The sequence below is a fragment of the Ursus americanus genome, chromosome 16 (genome assembly GCF_024610735.1).
Source record: "Ursus americanus isolate L20-20 chromosome 16, mUrsAme1.1.p, whole genome shotgun sequence".
Taxonomy (NCBI): Eukaryota; Metazoa; Chordata; class Mammalia; order Carnivora; family Ursidae; genus Ursus; species Ursus americanus.
The window spans coordinates 14365638-14380691 of NC_142142.1; the positions used below are offsets into that span (position 1 = coordinate 14365638).

General features: G+C 39.7%; 1 long non-coding RNA gene across 1 annotated transcript in view; it reads right to left on the minus strand.

Moving 5' to 3' along the window:
• Positions 1 to 674: 674 nt before the first annotated feature.
• LOC148108765 (uncharacterized) overlaps positions 675 to 15054 on the minus strand; it is a 1465056-nt gene continuing 1450676 nt past the window's right edge. Inside the window, exon 6 of the long non-coding RNA XR_015726944.1 lies at positions 675 to 823. This is a non-coding gene — a long non-coding RNA (uncharacterized LOC148108765). The remainder of the gene's footprint in view (positions 824 to 15054) is intronic.

Sequence of the window (15054 nt, forward strand, 5' to 3'; positions counted from 1 at the left end):
CGATTTATTCTTCCCGTAGGAGCTTCTCCTTCCCCTCTCTCTTTCCCATACTAAATTAGGCATACAAGTTCCAAACTATAAACCAGTCTGTTCAATTACTCATCACCGACTATGCCCATGTGTATGTGGTTTGTACATGTAAATAAAATTTTTCTCCTGTTAATCTGTCTTTTGTCCATTTAATCCCTAGACCCCAGATACTAAACTGAGGGTAGAGGGAAAGTTTTTCCTCCTACCCAATAAACAATTTACTTAAGCTTACTTAAATATAGTTCTTTTCATTTTTAATTGAAATCTATTTCAGTCAACTTAAACAGAGGGAATCTGATCTGCAAGAATTTTTTGAAGTGCTAGACCTCCCTTTGCATTACAAATAAAGGCTCAGTCCTCTCCTTTGGACCTCTCTAAAGATTTTAAATAAATAAATAAATTAATAAATTAATTAATAAAAAATACAAGGAAGAGAATCAATCCGTTCAAGCCAAATGATCTACACATTTAATGCCAATCACCTCCACCAAATGTGATAGACCCTACTAACAAAAGTCTGTTGAGAATGCCACCTTCTAATCCACAGGTTTTTGCTCAAACTAAAGAGTTAAGGAAAATTACACCCCAGTTACCACTCTTCCCCTCCCCCGCCCTGTCCACAGACATGACATGTTTCTGCACATCACAAACACTTGAGTAAATAATAATAAACTTAGTCATATATAAAATTTAGTTAAAATATATATTATTTTACCTTAGTTAGACATTCCCATCAGTGTCCAAGAAGAAGACTGTAACTCAAGCTTTCTTGTGAGTAGCAATACTGTTTATCCTGGGTATGAGAAAACACAGAAAAACATGTAAACTCAGAGACTGCTTACTTTTCAATCTGGTGATTCACAGCTTATAGAAAGGAATAAGGAATGGGAAAATGAACAAGAGTTCTTCATGGAAAACATACAGGACGGCTAGCAGCAATAGGCTGCCTAAAAACCAAAACTAAACAAACCAAACCAAACAAAACGAAAAACACAACAACAACAACAATAACCAACCAGTGATAGGTGGTTTTCTTAGATCTTTTTTTCTAGTGAGCTCTGGGAATGTAAGTGGGCAGGGACTATATCTTGGGAGGGAGAAAAGAGGTTTTTGTGTCAGAAATGCCTCGACCAAATGATTTAACTGCTCAGACTTTTATTTTCCTCATCTGTAAAATGAGGGCAACAATACCTACCCCATAGCCCTGTGCCAAGGATTAAGTAGAAGACAGGAAATTTCTCCCCACAGTGCCTTAGGTAGCACGTACTGCATACATATTGATGCTTACTTCTGCAGCCCCCTTCCCCCAGCCTTTGCTTCTCTTGTAATTACTTCTAACACCTTCTCACAGTGTTAGCTCCATGGCATTTAACTAAAACAAAAAAAAAACAAAACCAACCAACCAAACAAACAAACAAAAAAACAGGCTATCTCAATAACTTTAAAACAGCTGCTTTAAAAATTGAAGAAAAAAAAAAAGAGATGACACTCCACATATAATAAGAACAGCTGAATGCATTGAATGTTTCCTATGTGGTAAGCTCTGTACTCATAATTTTATATCAATCATCTCTTGAGCCCTCACAACAAGCAGATCAGAGAGTGATAGTATAAAACTGGGGCACGGAGTGGTGAAGTGCTTTTTTGAAGATTGCACAGCCCTACGGAGGCAGAGCTGGGACCTGACTCCACCTCACTCACCCCCACGCACCCTCTTCACCACATTGTCACGCGGGTTCCCCCCAAACCTGCACCACTGGACAGCCATGCACCCCAAATGATGCCATGCACTCAACGACATTATTCTCTTCCCCTTCCCACCCTCCCTCCTGCCTTTCCTTTCCTTTCAACCTTTCCTTTTAATCTAAATTTAATCACTGTTTTGTTTATTTTGTTCCTCTGTTCTGCTCTGACAGACTGGGTGGAATACTGATTGCTCTAAGGTAACTAGACTCACCTCTTGGGCTCAGCCTTTTACTAGCTGTGTCATCTCAGATGGGTCACTTAACTTCTTTGAACCTTGGGGTTTTCTCTTCCACAAAACGAATGCATTAGACAAGATGATACCCAGAGGCCCTTTCCAGTTTACGCGTCCTGTGACTGGCTACTTTGCAAGCAGTTTCAGATCATTCTACCATCAAGGTCTTCATGGGTACAGAACAGCTGTGGACTCTAACATGCTTACAAGTTTTCTTGATTTAGCTTAAGCTCAAATCCCTAATTTCTGGGAAGAATCATTTATATTTATATACACTCTTTAAGGAGCTTGCAAGTGAGGATGCTGATATTCAAAGAGGTTAGGACACTTAATACAAGGTCATGCAGAAGTGGTAGAGACAAGATTTGAATCCAAGTTTGGATGTCCCTAAAGCTCATGTTCTTTGCAATGTCCCGAGCCTACCAGAAAATACTGTATGGAAAACTTAAATGACCCAAATTAGTCTCATTTCTGATTATTTGACTTAAAATTTAGGGTGGTAATGATAACAATAACTGGCATGCATTGTGAGCTTATTATTATTATTATTTTTATTATCTCACTTGGCCTTCCCATCACAGCAGGTGCCAGGTACTATAATCATCCTCCTTTGAAAGATGAGAAAACAGAGGCACAAGGACTAATATTAATTGCCTAACACACTGGGCTAGTAAGTAGAGGATCTAGGATTTTTTTTCCTATTTTTTAAAAATAGATTTTATTTATTTGCCACAGGGAGACAGAGCACAAGCAGGCGGAGTGGCAGGCAGAGGGAGGAGCAGGCTTTCTGCTGAGCAAGGAGCCCGAATGTGGGACTTGATCCCAGAACCCTGGGATCACGACCAGAGCCAAAGGCAGCTGCTTAACCGACTGAGCCACCCAGGTGTTCCCCCCCCCCTTTTTTTTTTAAATCATGGTTTATTGTTTTAGCTAAACCATTGGCTCAGGTCATGATTTATTATGCTTACTGGCATGTAGAAGTTATGATGCATTTTCAAGTTAATAAACTGCAGTTGTGAATATGGGACAAAAAATTTGCAGGTTGGTGTGAGGGTGACCACCAAGACAGGTACTTAGTTGTTTAGTAATTCACACACTCCAATAAAGGAGAAGGATTTCTGTAGAAAGATTTGCCAGAGACTGTTGAGAACCTGCCTCTCGAACCATTTCCCCATTAAAATCGCCAGCTATTGTCATTCTGTCTGGGAACCAGGAAAGAAATGACAAAGTGAATTTCAGGGGACACTGTTTGTCAGCGAGGTGTGCAGCGCGTCCTTCACACTTAGGGAGTCAGGCCTACGTGCTGTCTAGCTCGGGTGGAGGGAACCTGAGCTCCAAGGAGAAAGCAGGTAAAGCAAACAGTGATGAAGAAGCTCTATTTATTTAGCTGGGTCCAGATTTACCGAGAAAATGCCTTCCAGATGCATTCCAAACACGGTGGCATGATTAGGATGGAGAAACAGTCAAGTTTATTTGGCTTCTGTGGGGGATTTGTTTGTATATTCTAATTGCATCATCGTTTAGCTTTATTTCATCTGGAACCTGACTGCCAAATGAGCGTATTGATTACCTGTCATGGATGCATATTTCTCAATTAACAGCCATCAAGGATTATAACATCTCAGCTACATCAAGACCCACAAGCAGAGTTCAGTACGACTGAGTATTCATGCTGGCCACTTTGCACTGAGCACCAGCCATGGCGCTGGTGCCCACCAACCATGTACGCCGGCTTGTTTCAGTCTCACCACCTCCTTTAAACTGTATATCACCATCTGTCTATCTTTCTCATGAGGAAACAGAGGCTCAGGGAAATTAAAAACCTTGCCTCGGGCAGCACAATCAGTAAGTGGTGGAGTAGGGATTTGAACTCATATATGTAACAATTCAAATTCCACAGGGCTTTCTGGCACGCACAGGCAGGGCAGGGTGCGGGTGATGTCACACCACTTGGCTGGAAGTCCAGCTCTGTCCCTTACTACCTCCCTCCATGGTCTTGAGCAAGCTTCTTAATATCTCTGTGTCTCAGCTTCCTCATTTGTAGAGCCGGGGACATCACGGTCCAGAGATGGTTAGGATTAAGCGAGCTACCCCATGTACGGTATTGAGAAGAGTGTCTGAGATAAGGAGGAACCGTCATTTTACATCCTCCGGATGCTGTGAAAAACAAACTATAAATCTTTGACCTTCAGAAACTTGCTGGAGGCACTTTGTACTTCCAAAGACTTTGCAACAATTCAATTTTCCTCACAGCAGCCTAGTGCTTCAGGTCACACGACTGTGTCTCCCCTCTCAGACTGAGACATGGGGACTCACTATGCCAGAATATTGTCAGTCCACACCATTCAGGATCCTCCTCATCACATCTGAGGACGCACATAATCCTGTTATTGGTTTATCTACTCACGTGCTTTGGATACCTTAGGTTGACCCCTCACAACAACCTCACAACTCGGGTGCCATTATCTCCACTTCACAGATGAAGGTGAGATGGGCCGTAAGATTGAGATGATTTGCCCGAGTTCATGTACGTGGTATGCAGCAAGACTGGATTGGAAGACAAATCTGAATGGATCCTAAATTTGTGTGCTTGCCTCCAAATCTTGACACTGAACCAGTGATGATTTCTCCTTTACCCCTGGTAAACTTTTACTCCTCCGGTGAGATTCAGTGCTTGCCTGATTTTGATCCGGTGAGCACATATTTTACAGAGCCCTTTCTATGTTCTTCTCTACTGGGTGTTGTGTAAACAGGGATGAACACAAACGTGGTCTCTGTGTGGAGCTCACAGCCTGAGGGGTGGTATCCAATTACACACTTGATATGTCCCAAGAAGAAAATGATGAAGATGCTAGAATGGGAAAAAAAAAAAGAAAGAAAGAAAAGAAAAGGAAAGGAGGGCAACAGGCCAATAGATGGCTTGGGGCTCTCTGAAGAAATGACATTTCAGCTGAGATGACAATGAGAAAGAGGCAACCTATGAAGAGAAAGCTTCCTGGCAGAGGGGGAGCATGCGCACAGATCCTGAGACAAAACAAGGGCTTGGGAACCAGAAGAAAGCATGCATGTGGGGGAGAATGATGAAGAGGCATGGAGACAGGCGGAGGGATTCGCACAAGAGGCAGGGGCCACATCACTTGGGGGCCCGGGGTGCCACCGTGAAGTGTTGAGTTCTGAGTCCTACAGCACCTTGTGCAGCCCTCATGGGGAGACAAGTCATTATCACATTGCATTGTCAGCATAATGCTTATTTGTCTACTTTCCATCTCGACCATGAGCTTCAGAGGAGCCTATGAGACAGTTCAGGACAAAGTGGGCATTCAGCAAATTGAATGAATGAATGAATGAACAAACTGCATCAGCTAATGCTGCAATCTTGTAAGATTCTTGTTGAAAGATAGACAATAATAGGGCTGGAGTAAAAAAAGAAAGGTGTGCTTTTGTTCCTGGCTAAGAATCAAGTCAACCAAATGTCTTCACATATGTATTTATATTTATATAAAGACAGATAGGCACTATCTATTAATAATCACAGTCATCACTAATCACTTGACACTGGACCCAGTGCTTCCTATTCAAACTATTTAGTTTTTGTGAAAATAAATATGAAGTAGTTATTATTAATCCCCATTTAGAGAGAGAACAACAACATGATAACAATTACAACAAAACTACAGCAGAGTTTCAATAAATTACCCAGAGCAGAGTACTTGTGGCACCCAGTTAGCACCGAGGCATTTTGTTCAGTCTATACACTTGGCCACTTCATGATAATGTCTCTCAGGATACTTACTTTGGAATTTTTCAAAGTTTAAAAATATAAAACATAATATATAAAATAATAGTCATTGAAAGGAAACCAACAATGGTATATATCAAAAATAGAAACAATGTATTTATAACAATAGTGAATGGTTAATAAGAAGATAAAACTTGATAGAATCACACTGATAATGACTAGAAAACAATACAGAAAAAGGAAAGCACTCCGTGCATTAGATTAGTGCATTAATTTTAACTTCTGTATTTTTTATTATATTGCTTGTATGTTACATGAAAAGTAGCAGGAAAAGGGAAGAAATGGGAGGTACAATTTCCTAAGAATGGCAGACCAAGAGATTGGGTAAACAAGCCAATATTTGCATTCTTCACACTTTCTATTACTAGTCCCAGTTCACTATGTCTAGAAGGTCTTCTTTCTCCCCCTGCTGTCTGAATAACATCATTCTAATCATTCTTCATCACCCAGATCAAATCCCTCCCAGTCTGGGAAGCCCTACCTGACCTTCTAGGCTCCCACTAGACCATCCATTTTCTTCTTACAGTTTATACAATGTTATAGCACAACATTTTCTGATTCATCAAATGCAGAAACCAAGCCCCACATCTAGTAGGCAGTTTATAAGTTGTTGCTGAGCAAGCAAATGAATTAATTATCCTGCCCAATCATCTCTTTTAATGCAAATGCTGTAGGCAGTGAGCAAAGGGAACTTATTCAGGTGTGTCAGACACTGATCTGGACACTTGGTTTGAATTACTACTTTAGTATTCACAAAAGAGTTCCTGAATATGTATCTCTATCCCCATTTTATAGATGGGGAAACAGGCTCAAGAAAGATAAACTGATCATATGAGTGAGAATTAATTTTGTATTCCTGAGGGAGATAGGACAAGTCATGGAAAACACAAAGTATTGGGGACTTGGGGAGAGATTAAAAATATTAATAATAATAACAAGAGAAAATAATGTTGAGTAACATTTGGAATGAGAGTGAGATGAAGTCTCTGTTCCCATGGCCCCATGCTGCTTTGAGGCAGTTGAGCACAGAGGTTAAGAGCAGGACTGCGGGAGCCAGCTGGCCTTGGTTTGAATCCCACCTCTACTATTACCTACTCATGGGACCCTGGGCAAATTGCATAACCTTTCTGAGATTCAGTTTACCCATCTGTAAAATTGGTATGATAACAATATAATTTACCTTCCAAGGATATTCTGAGGGTGAAATGAAGTCACATACATGATGTCAGTTATCCTCTGACACTTAGGAAGTCTGCAAGTGTGAATTAACTATTGTTATTCAACGCTTTCATCAGTAACACAGAAAAAGGCAGTTACAAATTAAATTAATGTGTGTCGCCTTGTCAGACACAGACAAATGAATGCACTGTTTATTGTAAAAAAAAAAACCAGAATACTCTGGAATGACAGGAAAGCTACTGATGAGGCAGGACTCACTCTACAAGGCACTGTGCCACGCTTGGCAGCACCACCTTGGTGATCCTCACAACACCGCTAAGAGGTGGAGCTCTTTGAAACATTTTTTTTTATACTGTTCATTTTACACTGAGTAAAATAAGGGTCAGAGAACTAATATGACTTGATGATGGTCACAAACTACCTGTAAGAGCCAGGATTCAAACCGAAATTTGTCTTGTGTCAAAACTTGTGTCCATAGCCCCATGCTGTGCTTACCCCCCAGGTCCGCTTCTTCTTTCTCCTGAGAGTTTGTCAGCTGCTGCCTTCTCCTGACTATGAATAATGCTCTCTAACAACCAAAGGCAGGGGAAGAGGGAGCTAATTTATTCTGCATTGTTCCGGAGGGCACAGAGAACATAGCGTAAAAGAAAGGGACTTTGGTCCAACATTAGAAAAGATCTTTAGCGATAATGAGGCACCTGTGGAAGCAGGGAACCATCACTGGACTTAGGAGTCAGACAGGCATTGAATTTTATCTGCCTTTCTTACCAGCTAGGGCAACAAATAAATGCACATTCTCTAATCCTAAATTTTCTCATCTGTATAGCCAATATAGGAATCCTTAATTCACTTGGTTGTTTGGAGAATAAGATAAGATTACAGACACAAACTGCTGAGAGTCAGTCAACATGTGTTTGCTCCTTCCATTTACCCCATTTTTTAAGCAATTAGAGCTGTTCAATAATGCAGTGGGAAGTATTGATTCCCTTGCCCATCCCCTACCGCTGGAAGTGCACACGCAGTGGGGTGGCTAAATGACAGGGCCCTGCAGTGTCAACCCAAACCTCAACCGATAGAAGAACTTCGAGGACCCTCCAACCCCTAAGTTGCTATGAAATTAGGAAGGACAGATAATGTGGCGGATGGTTAAACAAAGATTCAGGATAACCTCAACAGTTTGAGCAGGGAGTTAAAATTAAGGCAATGAAATTGAACAGGGGTAAGTATCAAAAAAGATTTGCATTTAAATTAGAAATAAACCAGAGCAATAACAACATAATCTTGCTTGTAGAGAATGGCAGAGGTATGATTTGGCCATAGCGCAAGTGAAAACACGCTAGGGTGGTTTTGTTTTGTTTTAAATCAATCACCAGCTCGATAGGTGACTTGATTTCTAAAACAAATCTGAATTGCATTTTTAGAGGTTCCAGATCTCGGCCGGGGAACTAATTGTCCCACTATATTATGCACACCTTACTGGGGGAAAATTTCCTTCTAAAGTCAGCATATAAGTGAAAAATTTCACATAGCCAAAACTAACTTTGAAAAATCCTTATTTTACACATAAGGTATAGTATACATGGTTTATGGTATACAACCCTATTTGGTAGCTCTTATGCACGGTAAAATTTAAGTCCTGCAGGGCTAAATTATGTCCACAATAAAAGTCCAACCATTTTACCTTTTAAAAATTTAGCAAATCTCTAATGGTGAATGGACATTGAAGAATTATGAAGTATTCCTGCTTGTCTTCAGGGTTTACTTAATTTTTAAAAAAATCATTAAGCTTTTATAACTTATAAATAGATTGTTATGCAGATTAAATGAGATGATATATATTGGTCTTAACTAAGCATTAAATTTTAAGAGGAAAATTGAGAAATCAAAGGTTGGTGACCACAGATTGTGAGAGATGGAGACTGAGCCATAAAGTAGGATTCAGTAAACTATAGCCTTGGGCAAAATGTGGTCTGCAGCCTGTGTTTTTTACACCTACAAGTGAAGAAGTTTTTGTTTGTTTGTTTGTTTGTTTTAGATTATTAAAAGGTTGTAAAAAAGAAAAAAAAAGAAGAGGAAGAAGAATATGTGGCAGAGACCATTTGCGGTCTGCAAAGTCTAAAATATTTACTCTCTGGCGTTTTACAGAAAAATTTTGCTGATCCTGGCCATAAAATGTGTCACTGGAGATTCCCCACAGCAAAGGAGAAGACCAGTCTCATATCTCTGAGTTTATGACCACACTCCCTCACAAGCCCCTTTTCCACTGTCAGCTTCTCCAGTAGCTCCAGAGTTACCTCTTCCTCTCAAGATACGAAATGGTCTGTAGTTCTTCACACCAGGCATACTATTTCACTCCTCTGGGTTTTTGCTGGCCCTGGTCCCTAGTAAAATTCTCCTCTGTACTCAAGAGTACATGTGCAGACTGCTTTCTTTTTAACCAACTCTCTCTAATTAAATGCATCTATTCCTTCATGGCCTGTCCTAGAGTCTTAGATGGTAAGCTCCTGTAAAATAACTCAAATTATTCATCTGTGTCTTTAGCACCTAACACTGTCCCTAAAACCCAGTAGGCTCCCAGTCAATGATTTCTAAACGGAGGTAAATATGTTTAAATATTAACAGAGCTGTCAATGCAGGAAGGAGTGGACTGCTTTGGGAAGGCTTCACAGAGCAAAAACGGGAACTGGGAGGAAAAATTACAGTTAGGAAGGAAGTGACTTGTCCAAATTCCCACTGAGAGACAAGAATAGATAAAGGAACAGATTTTATCCTCAAGAAGACCTGACTTTGAATCCTGACAACATGTCTGGATTTCAATCTGAGACTTCAAACAGAGGGTTTCACCTTTAGAGCCAGTTTTCTTAAATGTAGCCCAGAGATTTTAACACCTGCCTTGTAGGAATGGGGAAGATTAAGATCATGTGCATTAGAAAGGCTGACCCAGTGTCTTGCCCATAGTAGGTAATCGGTTCCTTTTTACCCCTTTCTAATTCCTCATATCCTCTGGTTTCTCCCCAATGCCACATCTCTCCCCACAGCACCTGAAAAAAAAAATGAATTTCCAACAAAAGTGCTCCAAACATTTCATCAAAGTTTCCCCTGACTTAATATACCACCCCTAGAAGATAAACACTAGGGTTCTGCCAACAAAGGCAGGCTATGCATCCAGAGAAGACAGTTCATAGTAATTTTGTCAGCAAAATTGTAACAATAAAGGCCCAAACAACACTTCATCTCCCTGTCAGTTGTCTTGAAAGGGCAGATTACTTTTTCCTCAATCTTGGCACATCCAATTAAGGTGGACTTACAAGCCAGGCAGGTGTAAAGTGCAAGCCAGCACTTGTTCACATTAGCAATTATCAATGGAAAACTCCGTGAATGCGAAGGCTTGGCACCACTGTTGCCCTGGCAACCATCAGCCTACCGAGGCAGGGCGGACAATGACATGAAAGCTTGACATCTTTGACCTGAAAGAAGATGGTTTCTCTTTCTCCATTTTTCCCAGCTACTCTTTGTGTTCGTCATTGCGAGTTCCCAAATCAAACACTTTATATCACCTGCCTGGCATTTGGGAATCTACCCAAGACTTAAATTGGCAATTATACATCTCTGATGAATATGTTTTGAGCTCCTAGTATGTGCCAGGCACTGCATAAGAAAAACCACTTTCAATCTAGAAAAGTAAACTCATTTTCATTTCCTTTCTTTCCTTTTTTTTTTCTCTTTCTTCCTTCTTTCCTTTTCACATACCTTCATTCAACAAAACATTATTGAGGGAAACATTGGCAAAAAGAAAAAATATTAAATTCGCAAAAGGAAAACATTAAATTTCCTTACTACTTAGAGCCCATTGATAACTCCTTGAAACAGGCAGAGTGACCTTCCTCTGGGAGCTCAGCTGCCTGCATGTTGACACATTTTGCTAAGGGCTAAAGGCAATCTTAGTACGATCCACCAGGATCCTGTAAGTCTACTTTAACATATAAAAATTCCTTTGGAAACTTCCTTTATCTCTACCCCTCACCCCAAGATATATGCTAACAATCATCCTCCAAGCATGTGGCCCATTGATATACATCTGAAGGGTCTCATGACTAAGGTTTTATTAGACAGTAATAAATGGCTTTTTCCCAATAATAGTGAGCTCCCTCAAGGTCCAGGAAACCTTCTCTCCAAATTCCTTAGAGACTTATGCGGTTTCTAACCCCTTCCCAACTTGAAAGTATATAATCAGTCATCCATCAAACCCGAGGGCAGCTCTTTCTGCCCACAGGACCTGTCCCCATGCTTTAGTAAAATCACTTTTATGCACTGCAGACATCCCAAGAATTCTTTCTTGGCTGTTGGTTCCAACCCCGAACATTTCAATATTCGAGATGACTAAGAACTAGTCTATCCCCTCAGGAAGTTCTCAGTTATATTGATAAGGCATAAGAACACAAAAACCATAGGTAAAGGCAAATGTGTCCTATAAGAAAGGTCAAAAATAATGTCTTACAAGAATGTTATAAACAAGAAAATAAGAAAATGCTTCAAAGATTTGAAAAGATAGAATGTCAAAATAAAAATGCCAAGTATTACCCTTATAACTCAAATTGGTAGTTCATTCTTTTACCTATTCATTCATTTATTCACAAGCCTATTTTTGGATGATGTAGGGTAAAAGGAGCCCAATGGAGAATAATAAGTTTGGAAAAGAGGACAAGAAACAGAAAGAGAAAGGATGGCAAAGGACAGGCTGTTAGAGGAATTCACATTTACAAAGCCCCAGCTACAAGCCAGACACTGTGTCTGGTTGAGGTGACTTCCATAATAGACAGTTTTATCCATCTTCTTGTTCTTTCTCCTCTTCCTCTTACTATTATTGTTATTGTTGTTAATTCCATTTCACAGATTACCAGACGAGGACATTTTGTCTCAGGAAGGTTAACTCTCTTGGAATCATAATGCCTACATTCAATCAAATGTCTGACTTCAAAATCTGTGCTCTTGTTACCCTGCCGTGAGGAAGAGAGAAGATGCAAATTTATGAAAAGTAGACAGAAAGAAATGCATCATAAGCATGGCACTCGAGGAAGAGATGATAATAGTTGGTGGCACTCAGGGGCATTGATTTCCTTTGGAAGGCCATGATTTTGGAATATTTAACCTTTAATTTAGCAGAGACTCTGACAACCAAAAAAACCAATTGCCTCTTGACATTGCTTTTAGTTCCATGATAATCCCCATAGAAAGAACTTTCAAAGAGGCTTAAAAATAAAAGGAAATGTAAAATCAGTGAAAGGAAAATAATTGTTTTTAAAAAGGGTTGCGTAGTGCAGTAAGACAGGCAGTGCACTGAAGCCACTCACAGGGACACTGAGGGGGAGGTGAGGCAGGTCAGGTGCTTGTTTTACAGATGAGAAAACTAGACCCAGGGATGCAATGTGACTTACCTAAGCTCACCTATCTCTTATTTCATGAAAACCACCAAGCACTTCCCTTTACATGAGTATTTGCAGAAGGGAGTTTACCAGTAAATTTTAATTTAAGAAAATATAGCTGTGCATTACTGACAATGAATAATTTAAGCCCAGAATTAGCATTCTAAGGTCTTACTGCTCAAAGTCTGATCCACAGACTGGCAGCTCCAGCATCACCTGAAAGACTGTTAGAAATGCAGACTCCCAGAATCTGCACTTTAACAAGATGCCCAGGTGATTTGTATGCACATTACAATTTGAGAAGACCCCAAAAGGAAAGACATATGTTACAAAAAAGAAGATGGCTTTGGGGCTAAGTTCACCTGGGTTTAATCTCAAGAGAAGTATCTGAGTGATGAGCATGATTTGGATGGAGAAGGAAAGCATTCGAAGAGAAATAGCAGCTCAGATGTAAGTGGACTTGGTGTTCAGGGGATGGCACATGGCTTAATGTTCTTCCCAAAATGTGAAGATAAGCTAGAAATAGGACTTAGGAGCCAGAATGAATATTCAATGGTTATTCTCTGGTGACTGGGAAACAATGCATGGCTAATACCCCAACCACAACAAAAATAATTATTTTGGTAAACTATTTTGGAGCTTAACTGTATCTGACACATAGGTACTCAATAAATATTTGCTGATTGACTAAATCAGGATAAAACATTTTCATGCCCATTGACTAAATCGGCATATAACATTTTCATGCTCATCATTTTTCATGTGATGTTTCCGACACTTCTGAGAGGTAAAAAGAACAGGGATTATTAGGTAGTGAGGAAAAACTGAGTAGCGTAAAGTGATACTACTAGTAAACTTCTAGATCCAGATCTCAGTTTCAAGTCTTAACGGCTCCAAAGCATACTCTCTTTTAAGCCAATTAAGGCCTCAGGTCTTTGGCTTCATACTTTTGCCAGTTCACACTGGAGATTTCATAGTGAGAACTAACTACACACAGAAAATAAAGAAATAAAAAGATGCCCTAGTGTGTCATGATTACCAGTCTTTTCCTTTGCAGAAGTAAACTGTGTGGATTTCTCTAACACCAATCCTTATATCTCTCAAAGATGGAAGAGTAGCCTCTTCTGCTAATTGGAGCTAATGAGCTTTCTTTGGTACACCTTCCTCTGCCATCATGGTCGGACTGTGCCTGTAGATAATTCAAGAACCAGTTTCCTTCCCCCATGTCTAATTGATGATTACTGTATTGGTTTTCCACTCAGATAAAATGGCATAGATTACATTTGTGGGAATGAAAACAATTCAAAATACAGAAACACTTACCAAGAGAGGGGAGAAATTAAGAAAGTAAACAACTTACTAACCAAGGGTTTAATAGGTTTCATATGAGGCTGTCATCTTTCTAAGCCAATTTTAGACTGATGACTGAAGTTACTTCTTTTAAGTTAACTAATATATGCAAAGAAAGAATTCCCAAGATGAGAAAAGGTTGTTCTAGAAGACTGTGTGTGTGATAAACGACTTTGAATTTGAGAATCAATCTAAAACAAACGCCAGTTTTGACGTGATTACCACCACCCCTCCCTACTAACTGACCAGTTAACATTTACCCAACACTAATGATGTACCAGGGAAAGTATCAGGTGAATTCATGAAGATTATTTCATTTAGTCTTCACCACTACCCTGTCATTATCCCTACTTTGTAGCTGAAGATGTAGGTCGTAGGTTCAAGGAGTTTCAGAACTTCTTCTCGGTTACATAGTTGAAAAGAGGGAGTATATACTTTCAAACCCAGTCCTTTCCATCTCTAGAGCTCTCTCACTTGGCCATTACATTATGTGCTTCTTATGAGACTTTGGTAACTTCAAACCAGTTAGTTAACCTCTCAAAGACATGGTTTCCTCAGTTTAAAAACAGGAAAATAACCCATGCAAAGATCAATAGCTACTGCATACAAATGTGCTAGTAGAGCACATGGCATACAATAGGCACTCAATAAATATTAATGCTTTCCTTCTTCCCCTCTGGAGAAGTCCTAGTAGGGGAAAAAATATATATATATATATATATATACACACACACACACACACACACACACATTTACACACACATTTTATTTGAAATGATCATTTACTATATATACACACACACACATATATATATACATACATAAAGCTGTTATCTGAACATTAGCTCTGTAAGACTTGCAATGGTTTTGATTACAAGCAATATCATTTTTACCAGAGCTAATTAACAGTGTTTTGAGTTCCCAGACTAGCTTTGTAGGCAGTTCTGATGGGACCACGGGCTGTTATAGAACAGGAACTCTTCCTTTTTGTTTTGTTCTCCTTTTTTCTGGAGTGGGCATTTAGTGCTTGAAAGGCTCTGTGGTACCACATGCTTGCTAAGTCACACTAAAAATACTATTGACAGACTTGACAAAACAACTTTGATTTGGAGTGTCTCTGATGTTTACTCTTTGCTCTAGGTTTGGCTAATCTGTGGCAAAGCTTTCAGCTTCTTCATGACTCTTTCCCCTTTAATTTACTTCACTTTTGGAGAGAGAAGTAACACAAATGAGCCACTGCCAAGGCGTTTTCACATTCAGCAATAAAATCGGAGGAACATTACCTACTTTTCAAC